General features: G+C 31.3%; 1 long non-coding RNA gene across 1 annotated transcript in view; it reads right to left on the bottom strand.

The window, feature by feature from the left end:
* Positions 1 to 19323, bottom strand: part of LOC106466468 — a 22594-nt gene continuing 3271 nt past the window's right edge. The window contains exons 2-3 of the long non-coding RNA XR_001291268.2: positions 6279 to 6326; positions 1 to 1467 (exon numbers count right to left, since the gene is read on the bottom strand). This is a non-coding gene — a long non-coding RNA (uncharacterized LOC106466468). The remainder of the gene's footprint in view (positions 1468 to 6278; positions 6327 to 19323) is intronic.

The raw sequence follows: 19323 nt of genomic DNA, 5'->3' as shown, positions 1-19323 counted from the left end.
AATAATAAAAATTTTGTGAACAAAACTTTAATAATGTACATTTCATAAAAAGAAAGTCAATTGAAATGCAGTGTGTTATATTTTTGAAAACCTTCTATCCAAGGAACAGAATGCTAGGAAAATGAAATTGCCTTCTCCTCCCCATCCCCCAAAAAGTAGAATATAACTTTCAGGATTTAAATCTTATTTAACAATGTTCAAAATCAATACAAATGGCAGGTCATGACTGAATTGCATCATGTTCTCCATCTTCATATATATTCAAGTATTCTATAATTTTAAACATTTAATCATTATGTTTTCACAGCATAGCATGTAGAATACTATGTGCATAAAGTGATAATTAAATTATGGTTTACATTTAATGCTGCCATGAATGAACATTGTTTTATATATACACATTAATTCAATAGTTTCTTACTATGTGTGTGACTCAGGGTTTATGAATTAGTTTGAGGTTCAAAGGTATGCATTTTTAAAGTTTGTGTGTATATGCTAGACTTCTGCAGTGCACAATTTTTGGGAATTTGTGTGATACCCTAGAATTCTACCTCAAGTGTTTTTCTAGCAACAGAACAAACTATAAGAGAAGAAACAGTTACTTGCCCAGTAGAAAAAGTATGATAAATACAACTTGTTATTTATCCTTTAGACAGATTCTGTTGGCCCAGAAATCAGCAATTGTAATTACACACTCTTGGGAATTCTGTTGCCCAAAATTTCAGGACACTTATATTGGTTCTACAATAAAAAGACTAGAAATCTGCTCAGTGTTTTTTTTTTCTTACATGTTTCATTACAATCAACATTTCAACTCTACAAATGAAAACGCATTTCAAATAAATACTCACCTCATCAATACAAAAATGATTAAGACCTAACTACCCTGGACATACCAGATGTATTAAAATAAAATAATAATATTAATACTTTCCATGAATCCAGTTTCATGGATCTTATTTTATATATCATATCCATGTTTCTGAATCCTCCCAAGGTCCTGACTCTCCCTCACAGGAGTTATTTTCTTTAAATGGTGACTGGAATTACCAACATTGTACATGACAATTAGTTCTATTCTGCATCACAAATCCAGAGCTCAGGGCCTCTTGTTTCTGTAATTTCTGCTCAAGCTGCCTTATCTTTGGATGTCTATGACCAGCTTGTCTCACAGCCTGTCATTGGTTCTGGTTCTTCTGTCCTTAACTATGATCAGGTAATATCCACCTTTGTCCTTCTCTGCACTAATACCCCAGGTATTTGACATTTGTTTGTTTGTTTTTTACTCCAGTTGTTTATCCTGATTCTTGAGCAAGCTTTATGCATCCAACTCAACCCATAAAATACCCCTTTCCATCTTACTCTCTTTCTTGATTACATTATTGCTGATTCTGTCACTGCTTCATGCTGACTCTCAAACACCACGTCCTCCACAAACTTGTTAAATACGAAGAAGTGGTTTCACACCTACAGAACATTTACAGTAAATAATATGAACCACTGTGTGTTTTTCTTACTGAACATACTTGCAAGGCTACATAAGATTTACAATGGAATAATATATTTCAGAAAATATAATAAAATAATCTGATGATTTTTTTAAAAAGGAAAAGTAGGGTTGCAAGCTGGTCATATGACCTCAGTTTTGTCAAGAATTTCTACAAATTCCATATATATGTAATGTCAACATCTGGATTTGTATGATTATAAAAACAAGAATTTCAGTAACTTTTTGAATCCTTTTTAAGTATCTATGACAAAATCCTTAACCTTATCTGGGCAGCTCTCTTTTGTCCAGTGGGTAAGTTCCATATCAAATTTCACAATTTAAGCAAAAATAGTAATTTTAACTTTAGTTCAAGAATTATTTTACTCCAAAATACATAATAATTTATATTTTGTAACTTTGCAAAATTAATTTAGTGTAATTTGCAAATAAAAAATACATGAACTTTGACCTCTGTGCAATTTTGACAGGTATTAAACAAATCCCTTACAATTTTTTTTTTTTTTAGAATTTTTCTGCCCATCCAACAGTATAGGTTTATTTTTACTCAGACCTTGGTATCCCTTACAATACTTATCCAAGTACACTAATAACCATTTTCAAGAATACTGTGTGTATATATTACAGCTAGGCAATTTAACTGATTAATCAATATAATCAGACTATGAGCATTATTACAGTGAACAGTGTCACATAAACTAATAGGTTAATCAAAATTAGTATTTTAGATTATTCCAACAATCAATTAATCAAATTAAAATTAAATCAGTTATCACTAGAATAATCAACAAATTGAAATTACGACTTCTGATTATTACTGTTTTCAATTATTCTAACTATCCAAGTAATAAAAATATTGACATTATGTTTGTTTGTTAAGTGCAAATTTACATAACTTGGCCTTGTGATCTGAGGGTCTCAGGTTCAATTTCAATTGCCATTAAACTTACCCACACTTTCTTTGTTATGACAAAGCTACAAAGGCTAACTGCCATTATCACTAATTATGAACTGATAACTAGAGGGAAGGCAATTGGCTGGAAGCACTACCACCAATTCTATAACTATTTAAGTTTGGTTTGAAGTGTAAATTTGCTGTTTTCCCTGCAATGTTATGTTTCTAATTGATAATTGCATTCTTTAATCTTGTATAAGCAGGCACAGATCTTGGTAAGGGAGTTCTAGGGGTCCTGACTATCCCATTCCTTCCACAAATTAATAACTAGTCTCTAAGAATGCATAAACAAGCATGGATGTAGGGGGGGGGGGATCCATAAAGTGAACCTCCTGCCAAGTTTTTTCAGAATTAGGCACAGATATGGAAGGTGGGTCCAAACTAGTTCTATGTTTTCAAAAAATAATAAACAGCCAAATAAATGTTCTTACACTACCATACAATATCAAAAAGAACCATTAAATGTCAGTGTATATATTTGATTGGGCTATCAATTGCTGTAAAAGTTTTTTTATGTTTTCTGAAACCAACATAGCTGAAATCTATAGCAATCTAATTACATCCTCAACCAATAATTGATTACTTCAGAGCTAATACAACAATATAAATGTAAAATAGATCTCAACTACAATTAATCAATATTAAATTAGTGCTTCTGATTATTTCAACAATTTATTATATCAATTGTCACAAAAATAATCAACTAATAAAAATTAGGGTTACCCATTATTTACTGTTTTTAATTATTCGAACTACCCAAGTAATTGAAATATTGCTATTATGTTTGTTTTTTGTGAAGCACAAAGCTACATAATGGGCAGAGGGGATAGGGAATTGCCTCGTGATTTGAGGGTCTCAAGTTCATTTCCCATTGCCATTAAAAACTTGCTGATCTTGTCTTTGTTATTGCAAAGCTGCTAAGGCTATCTGCCACCATAGTAAGAAGTTTAGAACTGCTGACTATAGAGAAGATGAATAGCTGGAAGCACCCCCACCAACTCTCTTTTACTTCAATGTTAAATAAAGTGTAAATTTAGTTGTTTTTAATATTGTGTTATGTTTTCCATTCATAACTGTGTAACTATATTCTTTAATATTGTCTAGGGAAGGGGGTCCAAACCCCCATTCATTTTTTTCCAGAAATGAATAATTCTACTCTAATTATATTGCTAAAAAGGAGTTTCACTCAATCCAGAGATCTTCACAATGGCTGGGATAGAACAAACACAGTAGTGGTAAGAACACTATTTATGTAAGCAAGTTGTTAGAATATGCTTTTTTAAAATAAGTGAAAATGCAAGTGTTATGACTGTACATGTGACAACCTCAAGAAAAAGAAAACAAACATTTGGTTTGTGAATGTTAAAATATGGAAGTAAGAGTAGACTATATTTTTTCTAAATATAATTACAAATATTTAATTTAATTACAAAAATTTGAAATGCTTCAGTTTTTTTCTTATCAACCACATTATTATAAAGATATAAGCTTTGAAATTGCTCAATTATAATCTAACTAAGCTATTCATAATGACTTTTCTAGGCTTTCTTATTATTAGTTTTATTGCAAAGTTTAATAGTAGTGTGTAGGTACTAATAGACTATGAAAAAAGTACATATTAATCAGTAGTACTGGTAGAGATTTAGCTGAACACTTCCATAACATACCCTGTTTTGAGTAACAGTTTCTTAAAGTATGAACCCCTAACAACATTTAATATAATTTGAAATAAGCATGAATAATATGATTGAAATGTTTAACATAAGTACTCCATTTAGCAAGCCTTGATAATTTACATTTTCTATTAACAGCAGTATTTTTCATCAAATCTTATATACATTTTTGTATATGTTTTGAAAAATTATTTTTTGTCAACAGTGAAAGAAAAGAAGTACTCACCTAACTGATGTAGGCCTATAGCCAAATGTAATTTTATTTTCATTTTATTGGTGATGTTTCTAGGGTAATATATCATCAAGTGATATGTTTATTTTCATCAATAAAAATTCATATTTTAGTACAGTAGTCTTATGGAATCTCATACTCCTAAATTATTGTACCTGAACACAGGATTTCCTCTAGCTTTTCACATATTTGCCATAAAAAATAGTCAATTTTATATGTTAATTCTAACTCTATTTAAACAGTTTTAACTGAAATATATTTTTGAATTGTTATTTTGTGACTTTCTGACTTATATTTAGTGTACTTCATAATAAACAAAACTTTATGTTTTCATTTCTCCATAGCTGCAGAATTTTTCTGCCCATCCCAAAAAATAATTATTTTTGGTAAGAACCTACCAACCTTGAGAATATATTATTCATTTCTTGATTTTCAAGCATTTCCCTTAGTTTTTACACAAGCCTCAGTTGAAACCCTGCTACTGTGCCACATCAACTGGTTATCATTTACCAATGAAACACAGTTTTGAAAACAGTTACAAGGAATGTTTAAATGTGATTGGATAGAGAAAAAACTGAACTATCATGTATTCTTAAGTAGATATATTTAGGTTTTTATGGTTTCTGTAAATGTTCCTTTCAGTTACTTTCGTTGCGAGTTCTGAAAGTATTTCTATTTGTATGTTAAATTATATCTTCTAAAAACTACCAAGTTTTCTTCACTGAGCAGTCATCAGATAACCTAAAAGAAGATAAGTCTATACATTTTAGAAGGATTGAGTGAGTAAAAAGAAACATTTCTTACAAGTTTAACACAGTAGCAAATGTACAATGTTTGAAGAGGGTTTTGTCATCATCAAGTAAAATTAGTTTACCCTAGACACAGGAATATGAATACAGTATGAAATAAAGAAGTCACATGACTGGAGATTGCTTAAGGATTAATAAATGTATGTTATTGATATTTCGTTCTTTGTTTAAAATTACAGCATTTTTACTTTTTAATAGATATACAATGGTTTTTTGAGTTGCAATGCTCATAAACACAAGTTTTTTTATGGTGTTCATCAAATACAAACATTATCATACAAGTTTACTGTATAATGATTATGATAGGTGACTGCAAAATATTCTGATGGCTCAGATCTTTATTTCATATAATTCTTATGTTTATCCCATTCAAACAACATAGATGAATAGAATGGCTAACTGGCTACTTAATTATTTCTAATTGGAATCATATGTTTCAAATAAAAACATTATTACCCTTACTGGTGATACTTAAACATTTTTATTATTTAAATCAGTTTTAAATAATTTAAAAAAAGAAGAGTGTGGGATTACTCCATATTTGAAAAACACACATAATGATGACTGCATGGTGGTAACTCAGTCGATATGAGTAATTTATTTGTCAAGTAAGAAATGTCCATAAAGTTTGTGTCAAAATATTTTTTCAGACAAGAGGTTCGTCATTTGAAATCCAGGATAATTTAAAATAACTTTAAAAAAATAACGAAAACAATGGGTATGAAAATAAGCTTAATACTGTGCTAGGATAATATTGATTAAAAAAAACTAAGAAAATAGCATAAACCTCTTTTTCTTTTGTTTGTTGCAATGTAAGAGGCATGTACTAAAAAACTAATCAAATGTAGTTGATTAATGAGCCTGTCAATTAATCAGTTAGCAAATGTCACTAAATGCTTAACTCTAGTAAACACAGCATCAAGTTACCAACACGCTAGGTCAAATTACAGCATGTTGTATTTGCAAGATATGTTCACATTATCAAATATTTCTTAATTTTTCTTTTCTAGCCTATTAAGTTTCCAATTTTTACATTTTAGTTGTGTTTAAACCAATAAATAAAAAAAATATATACATAAAAAGCAAGGAACTTAGTACTTACATCTGAGTCTTGAACTTTTTTTTCTCTAAGTCTTGATCAAGGTTAGCCCTATTTTTTGAAAGAGTGTCATTAGTACTTTTTTTTCTCTTTAAACATACAACTCATAACACAAAATATTGACATGCAAAAAAAAAAATGACGTCCTACAGTTATAATAATTTAAATGGCTTTCTATCTAAGTTATATGTTCATAAAAATATTTTCCTTACCTGGTTGAGGCAATCTCAACAACAGCAAACTATGAAATGAATGCATAATAACTCAAAATTGGTCATGAGAACAAGCTAATCTTGTAAGGAAAGCAAGAAATTGAAATCTTCTCTTTCTAATGGTTATAAATAAACCAATAGCAAATCTTTGAGAGAATTATTAATTTTTTTTAAGATGGTACATATAGGAGAGGTGTGGCACGCAAGTTTCAGTTTATGGCATACAATTCATTAAAACAGAAAGTATAGATGCTACAAGTTTTAATTTTTTCTCAGGGATGTCGATTAATATTGTATAAGTTTTAAGTTTCTTAATTTCAAAAATAAATATTTAAATAAATTTTCAATCTTCACTTTATGTTTCATGTGACACTTTTTGCTCAGAATTGCCTAATTTAGAATTTGTTTCCACTCCTATATTATTTTTTACGTTTTCAAGATAGTTACACAATTTTTTTTATTATAAACTTTGTTTTGAGGTCAAGTTTACTGACAAATATTGAGAATAAAGTTGTTTAATTAAATTTCTAATGTAACTCTGTGCCTGACTATATCTAGAAATTAAAAGAGGATAAATGGAAATAGGAATAATAAGGTTATGAAGCTAGCAAACATCTCATTTCTTGCATGGGGTAGTTTATACTAACTGATTAATAAACATAATTTATCAACTATTCATTCATTAATCAATTAGCAAATACCACTAATCATCTAGCTATAGCAGTGTTGAAAGGCTTATACGATGTCATAGCATGTGGGTTAGACAGTAACTAAATATGTTTGTATGTAAAATATTCTATCTACATCATTATAAAGTAAAAGATGTGTGGGTAAGAAGTAATGTATGATTTGTGAAAAGTGATAGTGGAACTTTCATAATGAAGAACAAAGGATTCTAGCATGAAGTTTATAAAACTTAGGAACAAGCCCCAAGCATGGAAATTTGTTTTATAGTTTATTTTGACTATGTTTTCACTTGTGAAAATGTTTTTCTATTACATTGTGAATATTTTAAAACTAAAAACATATTCTTATACGAAAAGACATAAGGTAAGGATATTTAAGGATAGTGAGCACAGTAACCTAGCAAACATGACAGCATCTATTAACCCTTTCCAGCCCAGAGAGATGTTACTGATATTCCTTGATTGTTTTCGTTCTTACAATGAAAATACTTAGCCAAATTTACTAAACAGTGTCTAGTTTCAGCTTAAAGAAATTCATATAACTGGACTTAGTTTTCTATCATATTTTTGTGTCATGATATTTCCAAAGTTTTCACAATCTTTTTCATTTTTTTATATAACAAATATTTTTTCTCTTTGTTATACACGTGCATCAATTTTATTTATCCTACGCTTTAGTTAGTAATCACAGTGGTTACTACCAATTATCATTAACTGTGTATAGAAACTCATTTTTGAAAATTTAGTGCCAAGTTGGTGGTTCAAGTGAAACTCCACTGTGCCCACCACAGATATTGAAACTCAGTTTCAAGCATTATAAGTCTGCAAACTTACTGTTGTGACACTGGAGGGACAAGAATATAATTATCAATAGTTGTTTCTCCTGTGAATGTCTTACTCTTTCTCCAATTTTATTATTAGAGCCTCTCATTTACAACCTTATATAACCTCACAATATGTCATGAACCTGTCCACCTGTCTTATGGCAAGTATAATTAATTATAATCATACTTGGCCAGCTTGAAAAAGGCATAGATTACATGCCATAGGATATAGCAATTATAAACTACTTACATCAATTTACAGTGAATAAAATAGTGAGAACTGAGTTATGGTTTCAAGGGAAAGTGACAAAACCCAGCTCGTGCAGAGAAGAATAATGGAAGCTAATGGGAATTTTAGAAGATTCAAAAACAAAGCACACATCTTGGAATTTTTGTATAGTTTCTTGACACATTCATTTTGTTCCTGAAAATGTTTGTGTTACATTATATTTGATAGAAACCTATGGAAATTGTCTTAAAAAATCAGGTAATCCTTACTAGGTTTAGATAGTATGATAGACAATGACAAAACATTCAGATGATTTTAATCCTTATTTATTGAACAAACAGGGGTGTGGAATTTGACAAAAACTTCTTGTTCCAGGGAGAAAATAAAAGAAACATCTATTCATTCTTCTTAAAAATCTACTTGTTCCCTTACCATCCCATAAAAATATACACAAATTGAGTATTACTTTTAAGATTTTTCTTTTAAGAAACAATGAACAATAATTGAAAATGCTGTGCTCATAAAGTCTGTGTTAGAGATGTGGAACTTATTATAACTTAGCAAAGTCAAATAGGCCCAAAAATATCTATTTGTAATAATATTTGTAAAATCAGTTTTCACCAAAAGGTCTTCAACAGAAGGCTACACAATCATTTAGTGATTAGCAATTATTTTTGCTTCAAGCAAATAAAGAAAACATTACTCAGTCCAAACATACTTGCCAAACTGAACACATCTAATTTTTGTGCATAACACATTTTTTTTTGTTGTTAAGTGCAAAGTTACACAACAAAGTATCTGTGTTATGCCCAACACAGGTAAAGAAACTCAACATTTAGCATTATAATCCTTAAAACTTACCACTGGAGGTGGGATGAATGCCATATTACAAAACGAATAATTTTACTTTTATTTTGTTCATGGTTAACTTATATTTACATACAATGTCACCATACTTTATGTTTTCATGCAAGTTGATTTTCTTATTGTAGCTATATACAAGTTATGTATCATACTAGTTATTTAGATCACTTACTACAGAAATGAATTTGGCAAAGTTCTGTATATTTCATCTTGATTTTCATTAGCCTTGGTTTTTAATTCTGTTCTTGTTTCCATTTGACTCATGCAGCTAACTTTTCTAAAAGCTCAAGCATATCATACCCTCATCATAACAATAAAACATAAGTTAACATGGAGAAGTTAAACAGTGTTGTTAACACAATGGTACTACATTATCTGAATAGATTTTCTAGTTTTATTCTTTTTCATTCCTTAATGATAAAGTTGCAAACATGTCATCCACAATGAATACGAGAAATTTAGTGCTGTTGGAATACTATTATTATAATACAGTCATCTAATTCTTGAATATGCAGATAAAGAATGTAGTGTTTACAAATGTAATAGGCCTAATACTAATGTTTTATAAGTATAATCATTCTCGCAACTTCCAAAAAATGAAAAATTGATTGTGTAACAAGTCTGTTATAAAAGTGATAGGTTCCCTAAATGATACAAACTTGGACAAAAACAATTCTTCAAGGTTAGATAAATTATTAGTGTATAAAAAAGCCAAGGCAGTAAAATTTACCATTCCAACATTAATTGATGTTCATATTATATTGTATTAACTTAGAAATAATCACTTATTGGTTGAGGATTTTAATTGGATTGCTGTGGACTAGCTGTGTTGATTTCATAAAACTTAAAATATCTTTACGGTAATTAATGGCCCAATCAAATAAACTGACACCTAATGTTTGTCTTGGATGCTACATGATAGAGTGAAGATGACTAGCTCTTTTTTATATTAAATTCTGAAGGAAATAGAGGAGGTTGGATCCTCCTTAGATCCACTCCAATCAAAAATGGTAATAATTGGAACAACTAACTTCAATTAGTTGATTATTTTATTGGTAGTCAATTTAATCATAATTTCAATTAATCAACTGTTTGAATAATTAAAAACAATAATAATCAAAAACATTACTGTCAATTAGTCACTTATTTTCTTGCAAATAAATTTAATCATAATTTTGATTAAATGATTGTTGGAATAATGAGCTAACATTTTCTTATATTGAAAATGTATTTCCAATAGGTAATTACCTCCCTTCATACAAAGCTATCTTGATCTTCTCTCTGCCTCTAAGCACTGCTAAAACATTTTAACACTCGGCACACCATTCTCTATACCCCACAAATTTCGTGCCACATTTGAACATGTATATAGCATGTGACCACCCTCCACCAATAGTATTGTACCACCTATATTGATGTGGCTAGCTCCCTCTGATTTTCCCGCTCAATCCTCACTTTCTCAATTGGCACAGCATAGTTTAGACACGTTTTTTCACATATGACTAATGTTTACGATTGTACTTCATTTACATTTCAATACTTTTTCAACAGTTTTCCTGTGTTTGCATTCAGTTGTTTCAATTTTTTTTATTGCATTTGTTTATTGTTACTGAATTACACAATAACTTAGAATGACTTTGTGATTCAATGTATTGACAACGAGAAGTTCCCGTTATGGTAGACACCACTTCTGGTATGACTACACAGGCATTGGGTTTGACTTTATCTGCTGAAGAGGCTCAGGCCTGAAATTGCGGGGAGCTAGATTCCTATGTTCAACTGTCAATTTCTTCTCATTTTCAACCTTACAATATTTCTGAGGATGAATACAACCAAGGAAAGAAAATTGGATTCACTTTTTCTGGCACCTTCTTATTTTGGTCTGTCACACTTTACACTTCTACAGGATATCTTACCACTTTTTTTTCAGCTGGTTAATCAGGTATATGGTATATTATGTGTTTCCTCTTCCTCCTAATTTGTGGACATCAGCAATTGCATATTTATGCTATTAATGTTACTAGAATACTCTACCATTCATCTTATGTCGTCCTATATCCAGACTGGTCATTCCATCTCCCAACCATTCTGATCCTAATCGGCTTCTTTGTCAGGTTTGCTCCATAAGGTGTTATGTGGCATGTATTGCCTCCTTTCAGGATTCATGTTCCTGACCTTTTATTCCCTGGAACCCTTCTGTTTTCTGTGATCTATCCCCTGTCACACTAACTGGTTGGGTTTGCAACTACTTAGACTGACATATTCAGACTTATCCATGGAAGGTTGCTGTTTCCTCAATGTTTCTTCTCATCAAATTTGTCATATCACCGTGTCTTTGGCTGTTCATCTTCATCATCAGTTGGAAGAAATTGTTCAGGATGGAATGTGGACTATTTCTTCCCTATTCCTTTGTCGCTCATTATCTGGCCACATCTTTCTCAGGTGGATATCGTCTCCCTTCCATGGCGATTTTACACATATCCATTCGCATTTGACTTGAGTACGTCTTTTCACAACATTTCATTTATGTTTTCTTTTCAAGGATCCTTTTTAACTGCTACTAATAGGATCCCTCTCTGTGGCAAGTGCTGCCTGGTCAGATGTGCTTTTAATCAAATCTGCACTACATACCAGTAGAGCTATAATGCTCACATTAGAGATGAGGTGTTCTGAAAGACCGATAGTGGTATGCCTGGTGGTATATACTTATGTGTCTCTAGGTATCTGTAATTTTAACTCATTGGTGGACCGTCACTCATGAACTATCATGAGTAAAGCAAAAGAGGATTTCTGCCCATCTCTGCCAACCATTTAATTACATAAATCGGGCATGGTCTGCTTTTCAAAACAGAGAATTATGGACACCCATTCCACTTTTTTTAAGTGTGATGTTTCTCTGGACTGCATTTATTTCCTCCCATTTTTTCTCCAAGTGGAGCATGGGAGTCCTCACCATTTACCAGTCACTTTGGTGGTGGACCAAGGAGGCTTCCATCCGAGTGTGAAGTAGAAATTTACCTTACAAAACAACCACTCAATGAGTAGAGGGCAAAGCTGGGTTCCCTCTGGATGCTTATTCCCAGGTGAACTGTTGGTGCACGACCAGCCTACATGGGACCTTCATTGTAACACTGGGTTCAAAATGACATGGCCCTGTTCCCACGGTTGATTGCAGTAGAGGCCCCCCTTCTTGTTAAAATCAGTTGCAGGAGGTTTTCTTCCCTGCTCCTACAGTTGAGTGAGTTACAATTTCTTCTCTTAATATTGGTTACAGGTATTGTCCCATTCTTGCAGTTGAGTTGAGGCAATGACACAACCCCATAATGCCAGATTCGGTTTGTTGTACTTCTTCCTCTTATGGTGGCTTTGGGAGTTTGTCCGGTTTCAGCTGAATGCTAACTTCCTCTTCGTAATTTCAGTTGCTTGATATATGAACACTGATTACGTACAATGCTTATGTATCTATAATTCTGCTTTTATCTGGATGATCCTCAACTTCCTATTGCCGAGGACACGTTGTGTGACCTCGTCTGTCCGATTGAGATTGAGTTGATACCTAGCCATAATTAGATGTTTTTCTCCATTGTTATATTTTGGCAAACTGTCCTTTGACTTGTCATGTGGGTATCAAATTAGCTTTTGAGTTTTGTTTCATAGAGTGGCTCTCCACCTACAAGAGCGGGTTTTTTTCCGGTCTGTTTTGTTCGATGGAGAACAATTCGAACTCACACCATTTTTTAATATGGATTGCATGACTCAAATCAAATTAAGCTTTTACATGTCTTTTGTTTTTTTTCCGCTCATGTCAGGTTCATTTCCTTCTTACGGGATGAAGAGCATACCTGTTCTAGAAGTAGTGTGGTGCCCTGCATTTGTGCTTCAGCTTTGTCTCTGATAAAATTAGCATTCAATTTTACTCCATATTAAAACACCTGATAGAATCTATTAAGATCTTCAATATTTTAGCACCATACTTAGATACATGATACAATAATTCACAATACTATGATGACAAAAACAGAAGTAGAAGAAAATTTGTCATTCAATGGCAAAAAGTTTACTTGATTTAGGAAAATAAAGAAAAAAGTATGATACACAGATGCAACAGGTGATTACTCCATACATGTATTCCATTAGAAATATTCCAGTGTTCTACAAAACTTACCGGAGATACTGAAACAACAGGTTTAAGGCACCTCTGTATATTCTTGTAATTCAATATCAAAATTTTCATCACTAAGGGAAAGGTTGGTGTGATCTATATTTATTGACTCAGTACTGTTCAAAAGTTGTATAACATTTGGACACAATAAAAGTTGCAGTGGAAGGTGACACCATATTTTTCATTTTCAGAGGTACATAATATTCACCATCAATACTATTAACTGTGGACCAATGCTGTGGATGAATCTTTTTTTTTTTAGCATTTATGGAAGTAAAAGCTTGTTTTTATAACTCTTGATGAAGTTCATAGAATTTTACAGTAGTTAACATGTTGATCTATGCCAGGTTTTCCTCTGGCCTTTAAAAGAATGCTCATCATTTACAGTTACATCTACAAGATATTTTACTATTATAGCTTCAGCAGTTTTCAATAGTTAGCTGGTTTCGTATGACACTGACATCACCGAGATAGGTGAAGTCAACTAATGCCTTTAGTTCTTCATATTTCATATCTTACATAATAGTGATTGGGTGTTTACATAGATTGTTTATAAATAAATTCTGAAAAAAGGAACTGCTTACAGAAGGCAAGATCTTGTGAGCGTTTAAACTGTCCTTCACATGCAAGGTCATATACAAAAGGGCTTCACTGGTTAAAAAGTTTTTAAAAATTGACAGAATGTTGGGAAGATATTTCATCCACTTCAAGTTCAAGCAAAACTGCTAAGTCCTCATTTTAATTCTTAAATTGAAAGAAAAATATAAAAACTATGCATATGCTAATACTGCAAGTACTTGGATGTTTTAGAATGCAAGTTAAGTCTAATTTTTATGCTATACTAAACAAACGTGATACAGACAAATCATTTTTTTAAATACTTTCAAATTGACTCTTAAGCAAATTTACTTGTTTTATTCTCAGTCAAATCTTAAAATGTGAATTAATTGTATATATTGATGAATTTGTGTTTATTATCCACATGACAATGGTGTAGGTTTTGTACTATTCACTAGATGGCTTCATCATGCAATTGGGTTATTCTAGGCCTATACTTTGCTACAGTGGTATTATAAATGTCATCTTCGTTGAGTTTTACAGCAAGAAAAACTATATCTATTGAAAGTAATAATAAATTTGTTGATGCATTACAAAAAAACTAGACCCACCAGCATAAAATATGCCAATATAATTCTGATTAAATGTACTCTACAGAAGAAAGAGTTATATATATAATACAATTATACAGCCAGAAAGATATATGAAAATTACACTCATTACTTCTATTTAACCCTATCTTGACAGGTCACATGTCATTGCATTTATTGACTTTAATTCAAAATTTTGGAAACAGTCCCTTATATACACTTACTTCTATATACAACATGAATAACAAATCAAAACCTCAGAATGTCCCCTAGTGGTTTCCTCAGCCATTTTTATGTGTTATTGTGCTAATTTCATTCTTTCATCACAAGATTTCAATTGATGAGGTAAGTATTTAGTGAGCTCGAAATTTCATATTTATTTACACCCAAATACAGCTTAGTTACTACGGTTGATAAATTATAGTGGAATTCTATGGTATCGATATAGTAATTTATGATTTGTTTGTTATTTAAAATGTATATATAAAACCTAAAAAAAAGTCTTTTTACATCCTCCACGTGGGAAATTTCATAATGTTTGGCACCCTACGACAAGTGGCAAATGAGTACAAAGGTCATAACTAGATTGATAATTGTTTGCTTTACTTTATTTACTGTTCTATGTTCTTTGAAAAATAAGTTTAAGAGAATATTTTTATTTATAAATAATGTATATACTTACATAATGTATAATAGTTGAAATACGACTGTATTTTACAAAATACTAGTCCACTGAAACACAGCCAAGACAAGTCACTTTGTAAAGACTAATTATTATTATAACATGAGTGCACGTGCACCTCGTCATTGTAACTTCTGTATTGTGATCCAGGCACAGCTGGAAGGTTAATATAATAAAAATAATAAATATATATAAATGTATAACGTTATGAGTTTTAAGCTATTTAGTCTAAAAATTTGTGTTTTCGTGTTATGATTTGTGGTCATTCTAGAACAAAAAAAGCATAATTTATCATTTTTTCCTAATTTTTATTGAGGTTATGAAGACAGTCATATCAAACCAACCCTTAAAGAAATACACTCGTGAAAATAACAAATAAAAGTTTTTTATACAAAAAAATTTTGATAATTATCAGGAGATTATAAAGATTTCGCATGTGAAATTTGAAAATGTTCTAATGCATTAAAGTATTTTTAATCTTAAAATAAAAATTGCTTTGCATGTTGGATAGTCAGCATTCTAAAAGAAAAAGGTTTAGAGATCTTAATACTTAATTTAAAAACCTCATTTTGTGTACGAAAACCTTGTAGTGTTTACCAATAACCTGCAAAATTTTGTAAAGATGTGCATACATTATGAAAAATTATAGTATAGTTACTCTCATGGACACATTCGTAGTTACGAGCTGGGTGGATTCCACCCAGCCCATAATGGAAGGGTTAACAGAACTGTTTATTAATCATTTTTATGCACTTTTTGGTATAATACACTGTTTGAAATAAGATAATATTTAGCATACAGTTAACATTTCATTGACTAGTTTCAATTCACAATTTTTATTGCTGCAGTTTGCTTTTCCTCATCAGACTGCTTGACACTTTAATCCAAAAATTCACTTGTTTTTTATTCTTGGAAAAGCATGCTTCCCAGTATTATTATAGCCTGGTAGGCAACATTATGTAGCTGGCAATTTAGAAATTAATATTAACACAACAAAGAGACTACGTAAGACTTCTTTAAGTTGTGAAAGTTTGCTCTATAGTACAGCTACTAGTACTACAACAGCAAACATATTAAAAAAGAACGTATCTCAGCTAACTGCCAGCAATCCCAATCAGATAACAGCATAATGATTAACCCACAGTCCCAATACATATTGGATGTCACTAACATGTTATCAACTTAATATCTATATTATAACTTAAAATTTGTTCAAACACACATTCCATAGCTGTAAACATAAGAGGCCAATTTTTCAAATCTGGATTTGTTCACATATTGATGGAAGCTACCATTCAGTGTCATTTATTTGACTACAAATTCAAATATTTAATAAACATTACTGCCATTATTGGTTATGTCAAAAATTGTGAAATAGCATCTACTAACAGAAGAAGAAGGAATATTGACTACAATTTCAAATTTACTATGTGTATCTATATGAAATATGGCAAGCTTTTAATCAGATGTACAAGTCTGTTGCACATAAATATGATGTGTTAAAAATGTATTTGTACTCAAGATATCATAATCATAAAAGCCAAGTGTTGATTGGTCATGCTCGATTTCTCTAAATTTTGTAAGTTATACAAGTCTAATTCTTCCTCTTTTGATTGCCCATTCCCATTTTAGTTGAATTCAATCGCTAGCATAGGCATAAATAGATCCTAAATTTCAGCACTTTTTCTGCTACATGAAAGCCTGTCAAGGAGGGAGTTTTTATACCAAGTATTTATTTAGCACCCAGTGAAATTAATTTGCCATTTGTTATGAAGAGAAGTTTTTGAATGATAATAGAGTACTTACAAGAAATGTGATTTTATCAGAACTATTGCAATAATGCAATTGATGTGATTAGACACACAACTGTGATCATTGAATGCTGGGAAGAGACATTCTTTAGGTAAAGGAGATATTACTCATAATAGGCTTTGGTTTCCCAAAGTTACAAGTCCCTTTGTTTTTCTAGTGTCTGTTTATGGGTGGCAAAGTTGCAAATGCATACAAATTTGGTAGGCTTTGCTTTCCCCTCATTTTTTATGGTCTTTTATACTGGTGTCAGTGAACTGCCAACATAAGTCTGACTCTGATTAGACAGAGTTGAAGGGGATGTTCATGTCAAGAATAAAAATACTTTTGTCCATCAAATAGTTTGCATATTGTACTTGCATCAACCTTGCACAATCTATAGTTTTTCAATATTCCTGTATATTGTATCTGGTGTTTACTTTCTTTTACCATGAACTCTCGCTAAATAAGCAATGTCAGGTAAGATGAGTAGTTGATAACTCTGACATCAAATACATAATACCATGTTGAATAGCACTCTTTAAAAGATCCTGGTTGACCCCCAACCATGCACATAGGGTTAATAGATGTATGTATTAAAAATATTAAGATGTTTATAAAATAAACAGAAAATAGAAACGTGTATATTTGTAATCAATGTTCCTTCATGTAACACCTTCTTGTGACCACTGACAACATCAAATATGTGCAGTTAGAACCAGACTTAGTCATCACATTCAAAGGACTTGCATCACTGGGTCCAAAAATTGTGATGGCCAGGGTAGTAGTTTTGAAAGCCAATTAAACAGTTTGATAGTATATTGTCCAAAGACTCATTAATATAAAGTGCAAAATAAGGATAATGCCTTTGTGGTAAGTAAATGCATACTCAGTATTTTCTGATTTTCAAAATTTTTCATTTATACATATTACTGGTCATGTTTGTAGTTTTGACTATAGAAAGTTGGTCAAAGAATGTTGCTAACTTCCTTTTGCTTTAGTTTCCTATTGTTCTGGGTCATGTTCCTTTGATGTTACATGCACTTTCTTGTAGGAAAGATTGCTGTAAGGTAGAATACACTACATAAAGATGGGCAATAATCTTTTCCACTGGTGGTTCAGGTGATACCTAGAAAATATTCTATTATTTTTCTTTTGGACTGTCCAACAGAGAAGTGGTTACTGCATGCAAACTAAAAGGGGTGGTATCACAGAACCTTATACATAATGTTATGTTCTTTTAATCTGAAACAAAACATTCTTCATAAACAAGTCTTATTCTGGTACACATCTAGAGCACAGAGCTAGTTAATCTTAAGTAAATGGTCCTTATTTCATTAGGTTTTTGAGTACAAAATTATGAGTGATTTTTACTTTGTTTACATTGTGTCGTCTTTTTCTTCCTTCAATTTGAAGTCAGATCTCAGATTAATTCTGTGATACACATTTTGAATTTTCATTCAGTTATTTATAGTTACTACCCAAAAGTTATATTAGTGTGTCTGAGAATAATACACCTTAACTTGCTAGAAAAAACATCCTAATTACCCCATGAACTTCCAATTGCAGAAAGAATAAGTTCTCTAACAGACCAAGGTATGCAGAGCTTAATCCAGTAATACAACTTGAGATCAACAGACCAATGGTTGTAAGCATTCCACCAGGTACCTGTAATATTAATGTTACCTTTGTTTGCTTTTATTGGTTAACACCTGTTTAGAAACATAGATTCTGATGTCTTAACTTTACAATTGGTAGCAGTTTTTGATATCTCAGAGCCTGAGTACTTCATGCAGAGATTTCCAAATTCACACAAATTTTTTATAAATGTACATTCACATATGGAAATTTTGGTTCAAAAGTGACAAAAGGCATTAATTTTAGTGTTCTGGCACTGTTACTGATATCAAATATCTATTCAAAAGCAGTTATGAGATAAATATACATATTTAAAATATGCAAAATGCCTTATACAAATTGGCTTCACCTTTGTAAACAACAACTGAGCTTATAATATCACATGGTTTCCTTCCTGTGAAGAGACTCCAGTCACACAACTATCAATAAAATCAGAGTGCTATCAGATTGATTTGCATATTCATGGATTAGCTGTTAACTCTTTCAGCACAGGCTCGGTCCTAGGGACCAGCCCTCGTAACCATTTTGTGCTTGTCATAGTTTTCATGCTATAACTTTTAAATTAGTAAGCAAATGTTAATGAAATTTGGTCGATTATCAGTAAATATTACAATGCTTTCATATGCAAAATATCCAATTTTTTTATTAAGTCTTAAGATTTATAAAGCAAAGTTTTTCTCATATCTTTTTCTTTTTACATGTTGCCTTTCTATCATGCAAGGTAATTTTAAGATAAAAAATACTTTTATGCATCAGAAAATTTTGAAATTTCACATGCGAAACCTTTATAATGTCCCGAAAGTTATCAAATGTTT

This window comes from Limulus polyphemus, unplaced genomic scaffold, assembly GCF_000517525.1.
Source record: "Limulus polyphemus unplaced genomic scaffold, Limulus_polyphemus-2.1.2 Scaffold2268, whole genome shotgun sequence".
Classification (NCBI taxonomy): Eukaryota; Metazoa; Arthropoda; class Merostomata; order Xiphosura; family Limulidae; genus Limulus; species Limulus polyphemus.
Note: the sequence above shows the minus strand (reverse complement) of the source record. Positions and strands in the feature narration are given on the sequence as shown.